The sequence below is a fragment of the Poromitra crassiceps genome (genome assembly GCF_964638095.1).
Source record: "Poromitra crassiceps genome assembly, chromosome: 2".
Taxonomy (NCBI): domain Eukaryota; kingdom Metazoa; phylum Chordata; class Actinopteri; order Beryciformes; family Melamphaidae; genus Poromitra; species Poromitra crassiceps.
The window spans coordinates 61434084-61449083 of NC_139624.1; the positions used below are offsets into that span (position 1 = coordinate 61434084).

At 44.1% G+C, this 15000-nt stretch overlaps 1 protein-coding gene across 1 annotated transcript in view; it reads left to right on the top strand.

Moving 5' to 3' along the window:
- LOC310772426 (ELKS/Rab6-interacting/CAST family member 1-like) overlaps positions 1-15000 on the top strand; it is a gene marked incomplete at both ends in the record, with an annotated part of 472647 nt that overhangs the window by 349458 nt on the left and 108189 nt on the right. The gene's annotated exons all lie outside the window — the stretch shown is intronic.

The following is a 15000-nucleotide window of genomic DNA, read 5'->3' on the forward strand; positions in this document are numbered from 1 at the left end:
ACTATTTTCCTTGTCATGAAGTCGCGACCCAAATTTCAGATTTTTTTTTGAACCACTCAAATTTATTGCACAAAAAATAGCGCATTCATTTAATACACAATGCCTTCATGCACTGTTATAAACCTCAAATGAACAAAAAAGTGCAACAGAAGTGCAACTAGGGCTAAAAACCAATTGAAACTAGAACGACCGCAACGCGGACTTATGCCTCCGCCATTAGTTCATTCTGGGGTCCAAATCGCCATTTGAGGCAAATTGGAAGAGATTCCGTCAAGGCGCTCCTGTGATGTTGCGTTACAGAGCTTGGAAATTGGGTGTGTGAGAGGTCACAGCGACCTTGAACTTTGACCACCAAAATGTAATCAGTTCATCCTTGAGTCCAAGTCGGTGTTTGAGACAAGTTTGATTAAATTCCGTCAAGGCATTCCTGAGATATCGCGTTAACAAGCTTGAAAATGGCGTTCGAGAGCTCACCTTGACCTTTGACCTTTGACCACCAAAATCTAATCAGATCATCCTTGAGTCTAAGGCGATGTTTGAGGCAAATTTGATGAAAGTCCGTCAAGGCATTCGTGAGATATCGCGTTAACAAGCTGGAAAATGGCGTTTGAGAGGTCACAGTGACCATGACCTTTGACCTTTGACCAGCAAAATTTAATCAGTTCATCCTTGAGTCCAAGTCGATGTTTGAGACAAGTTAGATTAAATTCCGTCAAGGCATTCCTGAGATATCACGTTAACAAGCTTGAAAATGGCGTTCGAGAGGTGACAGTGACCTTGACCTTTGACTCTTGACCACCAAAATGTAATCAGTTCATCCTTGAGTCTAAGTAGATGTTTGAGGCAAATTTGATGAAATTCCGTCAAGGTATTCATGAGATATCACGTTAACAAGCTGGAAAATGGCGTTTGAGAGGTCACAGTGACCTTGACCTTTGACCACCAAAATGTAATCAGTTCATCCTTGAGTCCAAGTCGATGTTTGAGACAAGTTTGATTAAATTCCGTCAAGGCATTCCTGAGATATCGCGTTAACAAGCTTGAAAATGGCGTTCGAGAGGTCACAGTGACCTTGACCTTTGACCTTTGACCACCAAAATCTAATCAAATCATCCTTGAGTCTAAGTCGATGTTTGAGGCAAATTTGATGAAATTCCGTCCAGGCGTTCCTCAGATATCGCGTTAACAAACATCGTACGGACGGACGTACGGACGGACGTACGGCCGTACGGACGTACGGACGGACAACCCGGATCCATAATGCCTCCGGCCTGGCTATCGCCGGCGGAGGCATAATAAGGCAGACTTGAATTACAGGCCTATATGTTTTTGAATTTAAACAAGTCAAACTGGTCATGCTCAGAAAGTCTTATTTGAACTGTATGAAATATGAAATAAAAGGCAGATTTATCTTGAATTACATGCCTATATGTTTTAAGCAAGTTAATAATAATAATAATAAAACAAGTTAACCTGGTCATGCTAATCCAGTTTCAATAGTCTGAATTTAACTAATATGACATAAAAAGGAATCACAGGCAGGCGATATGCTTTTTAGTTAAACTGGTCATAACTTTTAATTAAACTGGGGCCATGCTAATCCAGTTTCAATCATCTGAATTGAACTAAAATTAAATATGAAATGAAAAGGCAGACTTCTCTTGAATTACAGGCAGAGCATATGCTTCAGCTTGTTAAACAAGTAAAACTGGTCAGGCTAATCCAGTTTCAATAATCTGAATTTAACTCAAATGAAATATGAAAAAAAAAAAAAAAAAAATTGGCCAATGTCCGCGACCCAATCAAAACGGCCCCGTGACCCACCTTTGGGTCGCGACCCACCAGTTGAGAAACGCTGCTCTAGAGAGTGGCGTCAGTGGAGGACCAAAATGCGAGACTCATTAGCCAATGAACAGCCAGGAATGGGTCTCGCGCTACTTTTGCATGCTAAAATGAAGCTGATAATGTACAATTTGATTCAGGGGGGGGGGGGGGGGGATTTCAGAGTACAACACAAACTGTCTATTTTGCTGCAACTCGACAGTGCTGCTTAATCCAGGACCTTACTTCCTGGAACTCTGGAGAGTAAAAAACTGGTCCATTGGAGTGAATGGAGATGTCGGGACTCTTCTATCTACACGGCTCTGGCCCAGCCCCCTTTCCTGACCACGCCCCTTCACCACCACCTTAGATCAGGGGTGTCAGACTCATATTAGGTAGAGGGCCGGATTTGTTCAACTGAGACCTCATGGGGGCCGGATTTTTTTTTTTACTCAAATCAATTCGACTCATTTACCCATTTACTTCACAAAAGAAATACTGCTCTTTCCATTTCTCTTGAAACTGCCTGCATTCCGTGTCAACCTTTTTCTTTTTCGACAGCATCTTGTTGATTCCTTTGTTTTTTGGTAGGTAGCCGAATGCGCGATTCAATTCCAGCGTGGCATCATGGCGGCTTTGTTTACACCTGATGACCTACTGACATACTTCCTTGTAGTGCAGGTTAATTAACTTATGAATGAACTCTTAGCTTGCTTATTAGCCACACGTAGTTCATGATAATGGGGTGCGAATTTAATAATAATAATAATTTCCAATTTCCAATTTTTTTTTTTTTTTTTTAATATTCCAAAACATCTCGCGGGCCGGATGAAACCTGGGCCGTATCTCTGACATCCCTGACCTAGATACACCTAGCCACTCCCCCTACCGAGAGCAATCTAGTAAGAGAGTGCATGGCGTCAGCGGAGGACCAAAATGTGTGACTCAGTAGCCAATGAATAGCCAGGAAGGGGTCTCGCGCTCAGTAGCCCATGAATAGCCAGGAAGGGGTCTCGCGCTACTTTTTAATGCTAAAATAAAGCTGATAATGTACAATTTGATTCTTTAAACGTCTGACCCTTTCAAAGTACATCACAAACTGACCATTTTTGCTGCAACTCGACAGCGCTGTTTAATCCAGAACCTTACAGAACCTTACTACTTACTACTCTTTTTTGACCGTGGGATGTGCATCTAACCCTTTTACATCTCTTATATAATTATTGGAGCCACCGAACGTTTACAACCCATTCCACCGAGCCACTAAGTGGCGACAGTGCTCTCCTGACTAGAGGAAGGCAAGCAAAAAGCAGCCATTCTCATGAAAATGGATGGGGGAAAACGCTTTCGTTTTCGCGCTGATTGCTGGCGATGCGGGATTGCAAATTTGCATAATAGATTACAGGTGGAACACACTTTGAAACACGCAGCATAAATATGACCAGAATCGCAAAAGCTTCTCTCAACCAAAACTCCAAGAAGCGAGCGAGTCCATCCAGACTTCCTCAAACAACGGCCGCGCAGACAGGCAGCAGCAGCAGCAAAGCAGTGAGACTGGTGACAAGCTTGTGACGGCCGCTGCAGCCAAGAAGAACGCCCACGGAGGGAGGAGTTGGAAGCAGAGGGGGGTTTCCTGCTGTTATGGAGGAAATTACTGTTCAAAACTATTGTTTAGATGTCTGACGTCTTACTGATGCCAAAAATGAATGGTTAAAGTGACTGTTCTATCGAATTTCACAAAAAGCCGTTTATCTCTGAATAATTTTTCTGACGCTGAAACCATGCTGTATTCAACTGCTAATGCTTACATAACTACTAACTCTACAAACTAACTCTTTTAGACAGAGAAAGCACACATTCTATTAGTTCTTTTGAGATATTGTGTGTTCACAAAATCTTAGCAGAAAAGAATCCTCGGGTCTTGAAAGATGAGCCAGAATCCTCAAAAAAAACCTCTGGCAGAAGCTAACTACAGTAAAAAAAAAACGTCTGGCAGTGAATGTGTTAATAAGGTCTTACTTTTCCCCCACCATGCAATTACGACTTTAATCAGAAATAGCCTTGCTTTGTTATGCCTCCGCCGGTGATAGCCGTGGCCGGAGGCATCATGGCCCCTATTCTCCCACAGGCCTTTGGCGCTAAAACGGGCCTTCGGCGCTAAAAAACGTGCCTTGCGCCTGCCTCGGGAAGATATCAACATGGCTTTACGCTGCCAAATGCGCTTTAGGCCGAATGGGCGTGGCGCACTCCCTGAATGGGCGAGAATGGGCCTTTCGGCGTTAAATATCGGCGTAATGATATCTTCCCACCTGGCGTAAATTTATCGCTTTGCGCTTTTGAAAACCAGGCCTATTCAGTGCGCCGGTTGCGCGGAGCACTCCTCTGGCTCTCCTCTGTCACCCTTCTCTGTGTCACTCCCTCTCTCTTGCTCATATCAGTCTGACAGGCACAATACGACTCTCTCTCTCTGACTCCCTCGCTCAGACAGACACAACACGTCCCATAGAAAAAATAAGTTGTAAGTGCACTGCAATGTGAATGTCCCAGCATGCATTGTGCTTCTCCATTTCGCTACTAAATAGCAACCAAATGAGCCGAAAACCTATATTAAGGGAGGATCTAAATAATGTGTAATGGTAACACAACCTGCAATTGATTGCAATGATTAAAAAAGCTGGCTCAGTGATTGGCCTTCCCCCTGATTCCTTGGAGATGATTATAGCCAAGAGAACAAGGAGAAAACTGAACTCTATTCTTTCTTTTGAAGGCCATCCTTTGTTTAATGTATTTAATGCCCTGCGCAGTTCGTTTAGCAATAGGCTTTTGATGCCTCGGTGCTCTACTGAGCGATTTAGAAGATCTTTTGTTCCTGCTTCTGTAAAATTCTTTAATGAACACTTCTAGCTCTGCATTGTGAGGCTCTCTCTCTCTCTCTACTGTATTATTGTTTTGTGCTGTATGTTACTGTTTCTTGTTTGTATTCTGTACTCGCTCTGGTGGCAAACCATGTTTCCCCTCGGGGATTAAGAATAAACACCATACCATACCATACCATACCAATTGTAGAACATTTCAATATTGGACCAAATAAAACATCGAAATGAAAACACCACCCTATGTGAAACATATATGTCCTCCTGGGCCTATATATATCTCTTGTCGATTTAACGTGATTTAGATAAGTGACAGCGGAACGCGCTTCTACTGTCATCTGCTATACTGTGATGTCCGCTCCAATAACTTGGCCCTACTTCACATTTAGTTTTACAATAAAAACACATTTATGCAATGACTTTACATAATGTAGGGTATATTTATGTGCATCATCCTTCCTGCAGCAGGCAAGAGAAAATGATATCTTTCTGGACAAACTTTCACCAATCTAATAGGCTATATTTTTCTAGCTGATGCATTTAGAACATTCTTTTCACTTTGATCTTGCTATAGTGTAGGGTATTTACATGCTTGCAGTATTTAAACTGCAGTTAGATTGGTTTGAGAAGCATAATAATATGGAATAATAGCCTATATATGGAGACAGACAGACTGGATGAAGGGAGGGGGGGGGGCAGAGCGCTTGGCTTTGTCTGGTTTTACTGGATTTGTCCAGGAATTGGAGCTTAAAAGGCAAGCGTGTGACTCTTTACTGCAATTCTCCAATGAGCGGACTATGCATAATTTTACGCTTAAAAGGCGTGGTTATAATGGTTGAGGCTGAGTGTAGCGCCGATACCAAGATAGCGAGTGCGCTGGTCCACACCCACTAACTGGGCTAGGCGGCCTAGCGCTAGGCCTTAAACGCAGTTTCTGCGCCGATTGCAACGATAGGGCCCCATGTTTTCGTGTTGTCCATCTGTACGTACATATGTCTGTGACGGTCCGTCCATACGTCGTCCGATGCTCGTTAATGTGATATCTCAAGCAGAGAAAAGGCACAAGATACGCCTATACAGTGCCTTAATGCCTTCTCACTAAGGTGAAAAATAAGCTAAAATAAAATACTGTCACTTAGGCTACAGTACATAGCTGCTAGATTATAGTCTCTGTTTCTCAAAATTCTATACATTTAATCATTCTGATATTTAAAATTAAGCCACTTGTTCAAAATAACCTTATTTTGTGCTCAAAGCCCAAAAGATAAGATGTTGGTAAAAAACGAGTGATGACATCAGACATAATAATGGTCTGTTGACTGACGTATGATAGACAGTAATAGATGATAATAGATAATAGTTGATAATACAGTATACAGTATAGCTAGCGTTAGCCTCTGGCATTAGCTAGCTGTTAGCTATGTTTTTTAAGTGTTCGTCAGGCTCAAAACGCCACCGATAATAACTGTGAAGCAGTTCGAGACATGCTCTTTCCATAAAGCCCACCAGCTTTGATATCTGTTGGCCGATCGTTGATATTATTAAAGTATTGAAGTAACATTTTCAGAGATGTGTCTGGACTGTCATGGCTGCATAACTGTTTCCGGTATTTCCACTGAGGCAGGGGGCAGACAAAGAGTTTAATCAAGACAAGAGGCGAAGCTGTTTTTTTTACAAACAGTGCTACAGTCTCAGTCACGCTGCGGTAGTGGAACAGGCTATTAACCTTCACCTCTTATCAATGTAAGTTCTTTGGCGCAAATGGTGGCGTGCGTTTATACAGCACGCGCTCATGATGGTGACATGCGTTTATACAGCACACGCTCATGATGGTGACGTGCGTTTATACAGCGCGCTCATGATGGTGACATGCATTTATACAGCACACGCTCATGATGGTGACATGCGTTTATACAACACACGCTCATGATGGTGACATGCGTTTATACAGCACACGCTCATGATGGTGACGTGCGTTTATACAGCGCGCTCATGATGGTGACATGCGTTTATACAGCACACGCTCATGATGGTGACATGCGTTTATACAGCGCGCTCATGATGGTGACATGCGTTTATACAGCGCGCTCATGATGGTGACATGCATTTATACAACACACGCTCATGATGGTGACATGCGTTTATACAGCGCGCTCATGATGGTGACATGCGTTTATACAGCACACGCTCATGATGGTGACATGCGTTTATACAGCACACGCTCATGATGGTGACATGCGTTTATACAACACACGCTCATGATGGTGACATGCGTTTATACAGCGCGCTCATGATGGTGACATGCGTTTATACAACACACGCTCATGATGGTGACATGCGTTTATACAACACACGCTCATGATGGTGACATGCGTTTATACAGCGCGCTCATGATGGTGACATGCGTTTATACGGCACACGCTCATGATGGTGACATGCATTTATACAACACACGCTCATGATGGTGACATGCGTTTATACAGCACACGCTCATGATGGTGACATGCGTTTATACAGCACACGCTCATGATGGTGACATGCATTTATACAGCGCGCTCATGATGGTGACATGCATTTATACAGTGCGCGCTCATGATGGTGACATGCATTTATACAGCACACGCTCATGATGGTGACATGCATTTATACAGCGCGCTCATGATGGTGACATGCATTTATACAGTCCGCGCTCATGATGGTGACATGCATTTATACAGCGCGCTTATGATGGTGACCTGCATTTATACAGCGCGCGTTCATGTACGTTTCCATAGAACACCAACGGTTAATACAGGTAGAAAAGTGGCTGCCGAGGGCCTTTGAAAAGTGAACTGTGGTGTCCCGTAGACATGACAGCCCCCCCTCCTCTGTAAGCAGACTAGATGTGTCAGAGGAAACAATGGGCAGCTGCTTTGTTCAGATGGAAACAGAAACAGAAAGGATTATTTCTTAAATAGCTCTGTGTTTGTCTTAGACTGAGACTGGTTAATGTCACACAGGACTGGATCTACTACACACACACACACACACACACACACACACACACACACACACACACACACACACACACACACACACACACACACGCATGGGGACACACACTTCTTACACACAAACGCACAGAAAAAAACGGTATGTACACACAGAGAGGGACAGGAACACACCCAATCTTTCAAAATGCAAAATTCACTTACATTCACACCAAGAGTAACTCCGCGTTAACTCGCTCGACTTTGACCGTGCAAATTATTTGCCAACGTTGAAAAATTTCAACTTTGGCGAATGAGGCGCCATACTAATTTGCGAAATTGCGTTCAGTGTTTCTATACCCCACACACACACACACACACACACACACACACACACACACACACACACACACACACACACACACACACACACACACACACACAGATAATCACACATGAGTATACACACACACTGACACATGTACAAAAACACATGCTATCACAGACACATACAACTGTCACATGATGAACACACACATTTTATCAGACAAAAGTGTATCTTCCTACACACTCCTATACTGACACACACACACACACACACACACACACACACACACACACACACACACACACACACACAGTACACATGCACACACTGTAGATTGCAGTAGAGGGTGACTGTATAGAAGAGATAACGTAGCGCACACTGGAAGTTGTGTGTGTGTGTGTGTGTGTGTGTGTGTGTGTGTGTGTGTGTGTGTGTGTGTGTGTGTGTGCGCGCGTGTGTGCATGCGTGCGTGTGTGTGTGTGAGTACATGTAGGAATATGTGAGTGATCTAAGTCCAGGCATTAGTGTCTTTGATAAAGTGATGGGTCTTAAGTGGTTTTAGGAAGAATAGGGCCCCCTTTTGTGTGTGTGTGCACGTGCGCGCGCACGTGTTAGGGTTGGGGTCAGGTGCCTGGTGTGTTGGTGTGTGTCTGCTTAGTCTCTACCTTGTCGCCACGGCGATGACATCATGGCACACGACCGCCAAACTACGGAAAGAATTCCTCCTGTCTTCTCTATACAGACAGAGAGAGAGAGAGAGAGAGAGAGAGAGAGAGAGAGAGAGAGAAGGGCAGAGGGGTAGGAAAAGTGACAAAGAAAAGGGAAGAATGCAGAGGAGGGGAAACGAAGCATAAAGAAGAGAGTTGATGAGAGAGAGAGAAAGGGGGAGAGGGAGGTAGAAATTAATAAAATAACGTTAATTTGTTTATAGTCTTTTTCCGTGACATTTTCAATATTCAATTTCATTCTTTGACCAACAATTGAAATTGATACAACACAATCTATTTATATAAATTTGGCAATGTTGGGCAATGTTTTGTCTGCTGTTCTCTGTGTTAAAATTCTTTGTGCCGGCCACAGCTATGCCATTTTACGTGCGATCGGGCTGAAACTTTCAGGGGGTGTAAAGAGCACCCGTGCGGGTGACCTTATTTTTTAATTAAGTGATTGCCCTAATTACCTAATGATGTGATGACATCATTTATGACAACACTTGAGCAATTGTGTAAACTGATGATGTAATAGTGACATCACTGATGATGTCATCAGTGATGTCATACCATCATTGAAGATGTCATCAGCAGTGTTGGGCAAGTTACTTTCAAAATGTAATATACTACATATTACTAGTTACTTTCATTTTAAAGTTACTTTACAATATTACTTTCTGTGTAGAGTAACTTGTTACTTATTACATAGACTCAGCTCTCAGTCTTAATCCGTTTCACTACTGTAAGACTGAGAATATTACTATTTAAATCTTTTCATAACGTTAGGTGGTGCTGTTGGAAGCCTTGCATCGGAGAACCAATCATGGGCCTGCTTTCTGGGGGCAGTGACGCTCATGCAGAACCGGTGTCTCGCAAAACATCGCCGCGTTTGCGGAGAAACATATTAATCACTTAGAAACAAACATTACCTGTTAATAGGACGTGTTTCATCCGGCCCCGGCGGCTAGAGGTCTTTCCCCCAGCGATAAGCCCGACTCCCGAGGCTAACGTTACAGAGTCTGCTGATTACTTCACAGCGCTTCACAGTAGCAAGCGGACCACTTCCGGGTAGGACAAATTATTGTAAAATAAACAACAGGTATAAACTCTCTTTGCAGCACATCAGTGTCTTGCTCTATATTGGAACTATGAAACATTGCATTGCCGCTACCAAATAAAATTTGAATAATAAATGTAGGCGTGTCTGCTGCCGGCCATTCTTCGCCGGGCTCTGAACCAGATTTGGAACAGTAAATTCCCAGACGTTTGGTGGTTAGGTGGCGCTGTTGGTGCCGCTCACCAAACGTCTGGAAACCGAGACTACTTATTACACTACTTTTGCATTACTTTTACCAAAACAACAGCAGCAGCAGAATGACATCGCCTCTCCGGAACATCCCGAAAAATAATTTCAACCGCCTTGAAGTCAGTGTAAACCGTCCAAAATTCTAAATGTTATTATTTTCCTTTGTTATTGTCATCTATAGTGGTTATTTGCATAAAAACACACAGTTTGATTAGGAAATGATTGTATCTTTTTTAAATATGTGCTTTGATTTAATAAAATGTAACTCAATTTGTAACTTGAGTTACTTGACAAAGTAACTGGTTTAATATTACTGAAATCCTATAAGTAATAAGTTATATTACTGAGTTACTGCTAAAGTAATATATTACATGTAATATGTTACTTTTGTAATGAGTTACCCCCAACACTGGTCATCAGTGACACACACACACACACACACACACACACACACACACACACACAGGAGAGAGACTGAGGGAGAGAGACTGAGGGAGAGAGAGGAGAGGGAGAGAGACTACGGGAGTGGAGGGGGAGAGAGATTGAGGGATAGAGAGAGGGAGACATTGCCCACCCGCCAATAGGGCAGTCGAGGCCACGCAGCAGCCGAGCTGCGGACGGGGCCGCGCATCGGCCAAGCTGCGTATGCGAGGGCCAGCTCGGCGAGCTGCAGCGCGGGCGAGCCAAATTCAACCTGAAGTACATGAAACATTAACAGGTGTTCTGTGTCAGTGCAGTACAGAAAGACAGCAGCAACAAGTGCTGAGCACCAAAGATGACACCACATTTAATGTAGACGTTAAGTTACGTAAAAGATGTTTCACTTTAAGCCGTTTTTATGCCTCCGCCGGCGATAGCCAGGCCGGAGGCATTATGGATCCGGGTTGTCCGTCCGTCCATACGTACGTATGTCCGTCCGTCCAATGTTCGTTAACGCGATATCTGAGGAATGCCTTGAGGGAATTTCATCAAATTTGCCTCAAACATCGACTTAGACTCAAGGATGATCTGATTAGATTTTGGTGGTCAAAGGTCAAAGGCCAAGGTCACTGTGACCTCTCGAACGCCATTTTCAAGCTTGTTAACGCGATATCTCAGGAATGCCTTGACGGAATTTCTTCCAATTTGGCTCAAATGTCGACTTGGGTGCAAGGATGAACGGATTACATTTTGGTGATCAAAGGTCAAGGTCACTGTGACCTCTCCAACGCCATTTTCAAGCTTGTTAACGCCATATCTCAGGAATGCCTTGATGGAATTTCATCAAATTTGCCTCAAACATTAACTTGGCCTCAAGGATGAACTGATTACATTTTGGTGGTCAAAGTTCAAGGTCACTGTGACCTCACGAACACGATTCCCAAGAATGAACTAATGGCGGAGGCATAAATCCGCGGTGCGGTCGTTCTAGTTTATTATTATTATCCCATAGAACTGATCAGTAGCCACAACCAGCACTAGTCATAAGCATGTGTTTAGCTCTAGCACTGAGGTGGCCGGCGTGTTTTATACCAGTTAAACCATTGAGAGGCACAGAACCAGAAGAGTGCATCTGGAATAAATATCATTTTATCACTGGGGTTTATAAGCCTTGTGTGCTGGCAGGTAACTCTCAGATATGGCATAAAACTGGACGCACTGTTAGCTTTAACAAGACTAATGTTCCATTAGCGAGTGTGTGTGTGTGTGTGTATCTATCAGATTGTTTGCATAAAAACGACAGTGAGTCAGAGTGTGACAGTATTCCATTACCTATCTCATAATCTGGAACGAAAGGAAGGAAATATGACGACCACAAATGTCACCATGGTGTAAAAAAAAAATCCAGGTCCAGGAGCTCATGTGGATGGCACGGTGGCTCAGTGGTGGTTAGCATGCTGTTGCCTCACAGCAAGAATGTCCCGGGTTCGAACCCCGATCCGTCCCAGGTCCTTTCTGGGTGGTTTGTATGTTTTCCCTGTGTTCCTGTGGGTTTCCTCCCACCATCAAAGACATAAACGATTTTAAACGATTTTTAAACGATTTTTTTTAAACGATTTAAACGATTTTTCAGACGGCAGCCCGTCTTTATTGTCACACAACACACTACAACACATGCACGGAGGGCCACAACACACACATGCTGACGGTGGCCGGTGAAATTTGTCCTCTGCATTTAACCCATCCTGGCTTTGTCCTTTCCTCCTGGGGCAGGCCAGGAGCAGTGGTCGCTTTCTCGTACAGCGCCCGGGGACCGACTTCGGATGTTGTCGTCACTGGTCGGATGACGATGACGATCTGATCTTCTGCATGTTTTTTTTTAGTGGGGGGGGTTATATACGGAGGAACCCCCCTGGGGGAGCACGGGGAGAACATGCAAACTCCACACAGACAGAAAGGCCCTTACGACGAGATACCCCACCTGGGCAGTAGGCACTGAAGATATGGGGGGGAACACAACCACAGCGCCCACAGTGTCCCAGGCGAGAATCGAACTCAGGACCTTCTGACTGCGAGGCGACAGCTCTACCACTGAGCCACCGTGCCGTATGTTAGTGTTAATACTGTGAGTGCCCCTGAGCAAGGCACTGGCAAGAAGAACTGGAGTCCCCGGGCGCTGCACTGCGGCGGCCTGCTGTTCCTAGTTCTAGGAAGGTTCCTAGTTGAGGATGGGTCAAATGAAGATGAATTTCCCCACGGGGACAATAAAGGATAACTTAACTTAACTTAAAGGTCCCATTCCGTGCAAAAGCTGTTTTTACTTGTAAATGCATATACTGCTGTCATCCCTCCCTGTAATGAGTGGTCACAACCTCAGAACTGCCAGAGTTGGATTTGTCCCTATCCAGCTTCCCCCTGCAGTCTCCTTCAAGCCACGCCCCTTACACTCTGTTCCCCCAGACGGGTTAATATGATGTCACTCGGGTCCTTAAGCATACTGCACGCGGTCTCTCTCACACAAGCTACCTGCACCATTTTGTCTATAGCCACAAAATTAACACTTCTAGCTGGAGCGACGCCAACTGTACGTGATCCAGCAACTGCGGAGGTGCATTCGGTAAGTCTAGGGATTTTGAGATGTCCTCTTTAGCGTAGCAACCGTTAAGTTAGCGATAGCTCTTTGCTAACGTTAGTTGTGGACACAACCTAGCGTGCTGGTCCACGGACGCTAATCTGATTGGCCGCTGGGAGCCTGGGGCGGGCTCTCCCTCAGCGGCCAATGGGAACTGTTAGTTCTGAATATATTATAGAAACAGACCATTCTTGGGAAGCGACGAGATGAGGAAGTGACAACTCCGTCAGAACGAACGGGGTTGCTATATTTTCGACAAATTAATCCAGAATCATGTTTTATGGACCAGAGACACACGTTTTTAAGAGGTTACAGCTGCACGAATTGGGACCTTTAACTTGAGCCAAAGTCAACAAAACAGGAACGGGAGTAGTGCAGCTTCCATCAATAAAACATTCACTAGAGTAAAATAACATCTTCTTCTCATCAAGGTGTCTTCAGCTGTTGCCTGGTCACCTGTCTGAATCATTACAAGTGGTTTGGTCCAATCACTTCCTGGTTGCATTAATGAAACAGTTTCTAAGTATAGACTCGGTGGAAAAGACTAACCGGTTACACTTACGTCCAATGTCTTATAATGTCTTGTTTCAAAATGCAGATACTGTGAATTCTAAAGATCAACCACATACTGTACGTTCTAATCTCCACCATATCTAAAAGTGTTTTCAATATCGATGACATGTTTTCTTTGCAGAACCAAAAGAAATGTTGTGGGGGGAAATACAATAGAATCTTCAATTATATATTGCTCATTGATCATTCTGAACTGGGAGCTACTTCAACCTCAGTCTTCTACTTGATCACCAGTGAGCAGTTGGACACTAGTTTGTCTCCGAGCAGACAATCCCAGGGAATCAAACAGGTGACCCTCCAGTCACAAGGCCTTGTTCCTAAGCATTCAGCTCCCACTGAGACAGGATAGCTGCAGCCCAGACGCATGATGGGACAGTTGACAATGACAGCGTGGTCGGTGAGGTTGACCGAGGAATTTGTGGGTCCTCGCACACTCCAAACATCTAATCTGTCTTCATTTAGACGCTCTCATCACCACATTCCACACTGCACCACAGTGTGTGTGTGTGTGCGCGTGCGTGCGTGTGTGTGTGTGTGCGTGCGTGCGTGCGTGCGTGCATGTTTGAATGTTCTTACACGGATGAATTTTTGGCAATGTTTTGGTCTTGTAACCAATAGTCGAGGGGATATTTGACCATCACGATCAGTATCATGCTTACATTGTAACCAGAGAAAAACAAAAAACATCCATATCTTGTCCAGAAGAACAATATTAATGTGTACAATGTATGTACATTATTGTTGGTGAAAATCCTCATTTTCTGCCCATGTTCATAATACTAAACAACATCAAGGGTCACCGAGTTCTCATATAAAACATATGAATAAGGGAGAAATGCCGAGGGGGGACAGAAGCAGTTGACATGTTTGCTCATATGCGTGTGTTTCCACTGCACACACATGCATTCATCTCTGAGTGTGTGTTTGCGTCCTGACGTGCGTGCGAGCGAGATTGAGTGTGTGGCCGATCTTCCAGCCATGTGGAATTGCTGGAGATCCGGTGTGATTCAGATCCCTTCTGGAAGCTGAAGGACAGGATTCTGAGAATTCCGAGCCTTGGGTGTCCTCAGCGGCGGCTCGGCCGGATCTGGAGTGGATGGGATGGATGGGCTGCGGCTTGTTGCTTCCCGACCACATGGAATGCTATCTATCTGTCAGCCTGACCGTCCAGTCAGGCGGGAGAGAGACAGACAGACAGACAGACAGATAGCGACAGAGATGAGAGAAGGATAGAAACAGACAGAACTAAGAAATTTGAAAGAGAAAACGGTGGACAGACAAAGAGAGAGAATGTTCTTTCCATTGGCAGCTCATGTCAAATGGCATAATAATACCAGCCATTAAATTAAATTGAATTGAATTGCATTT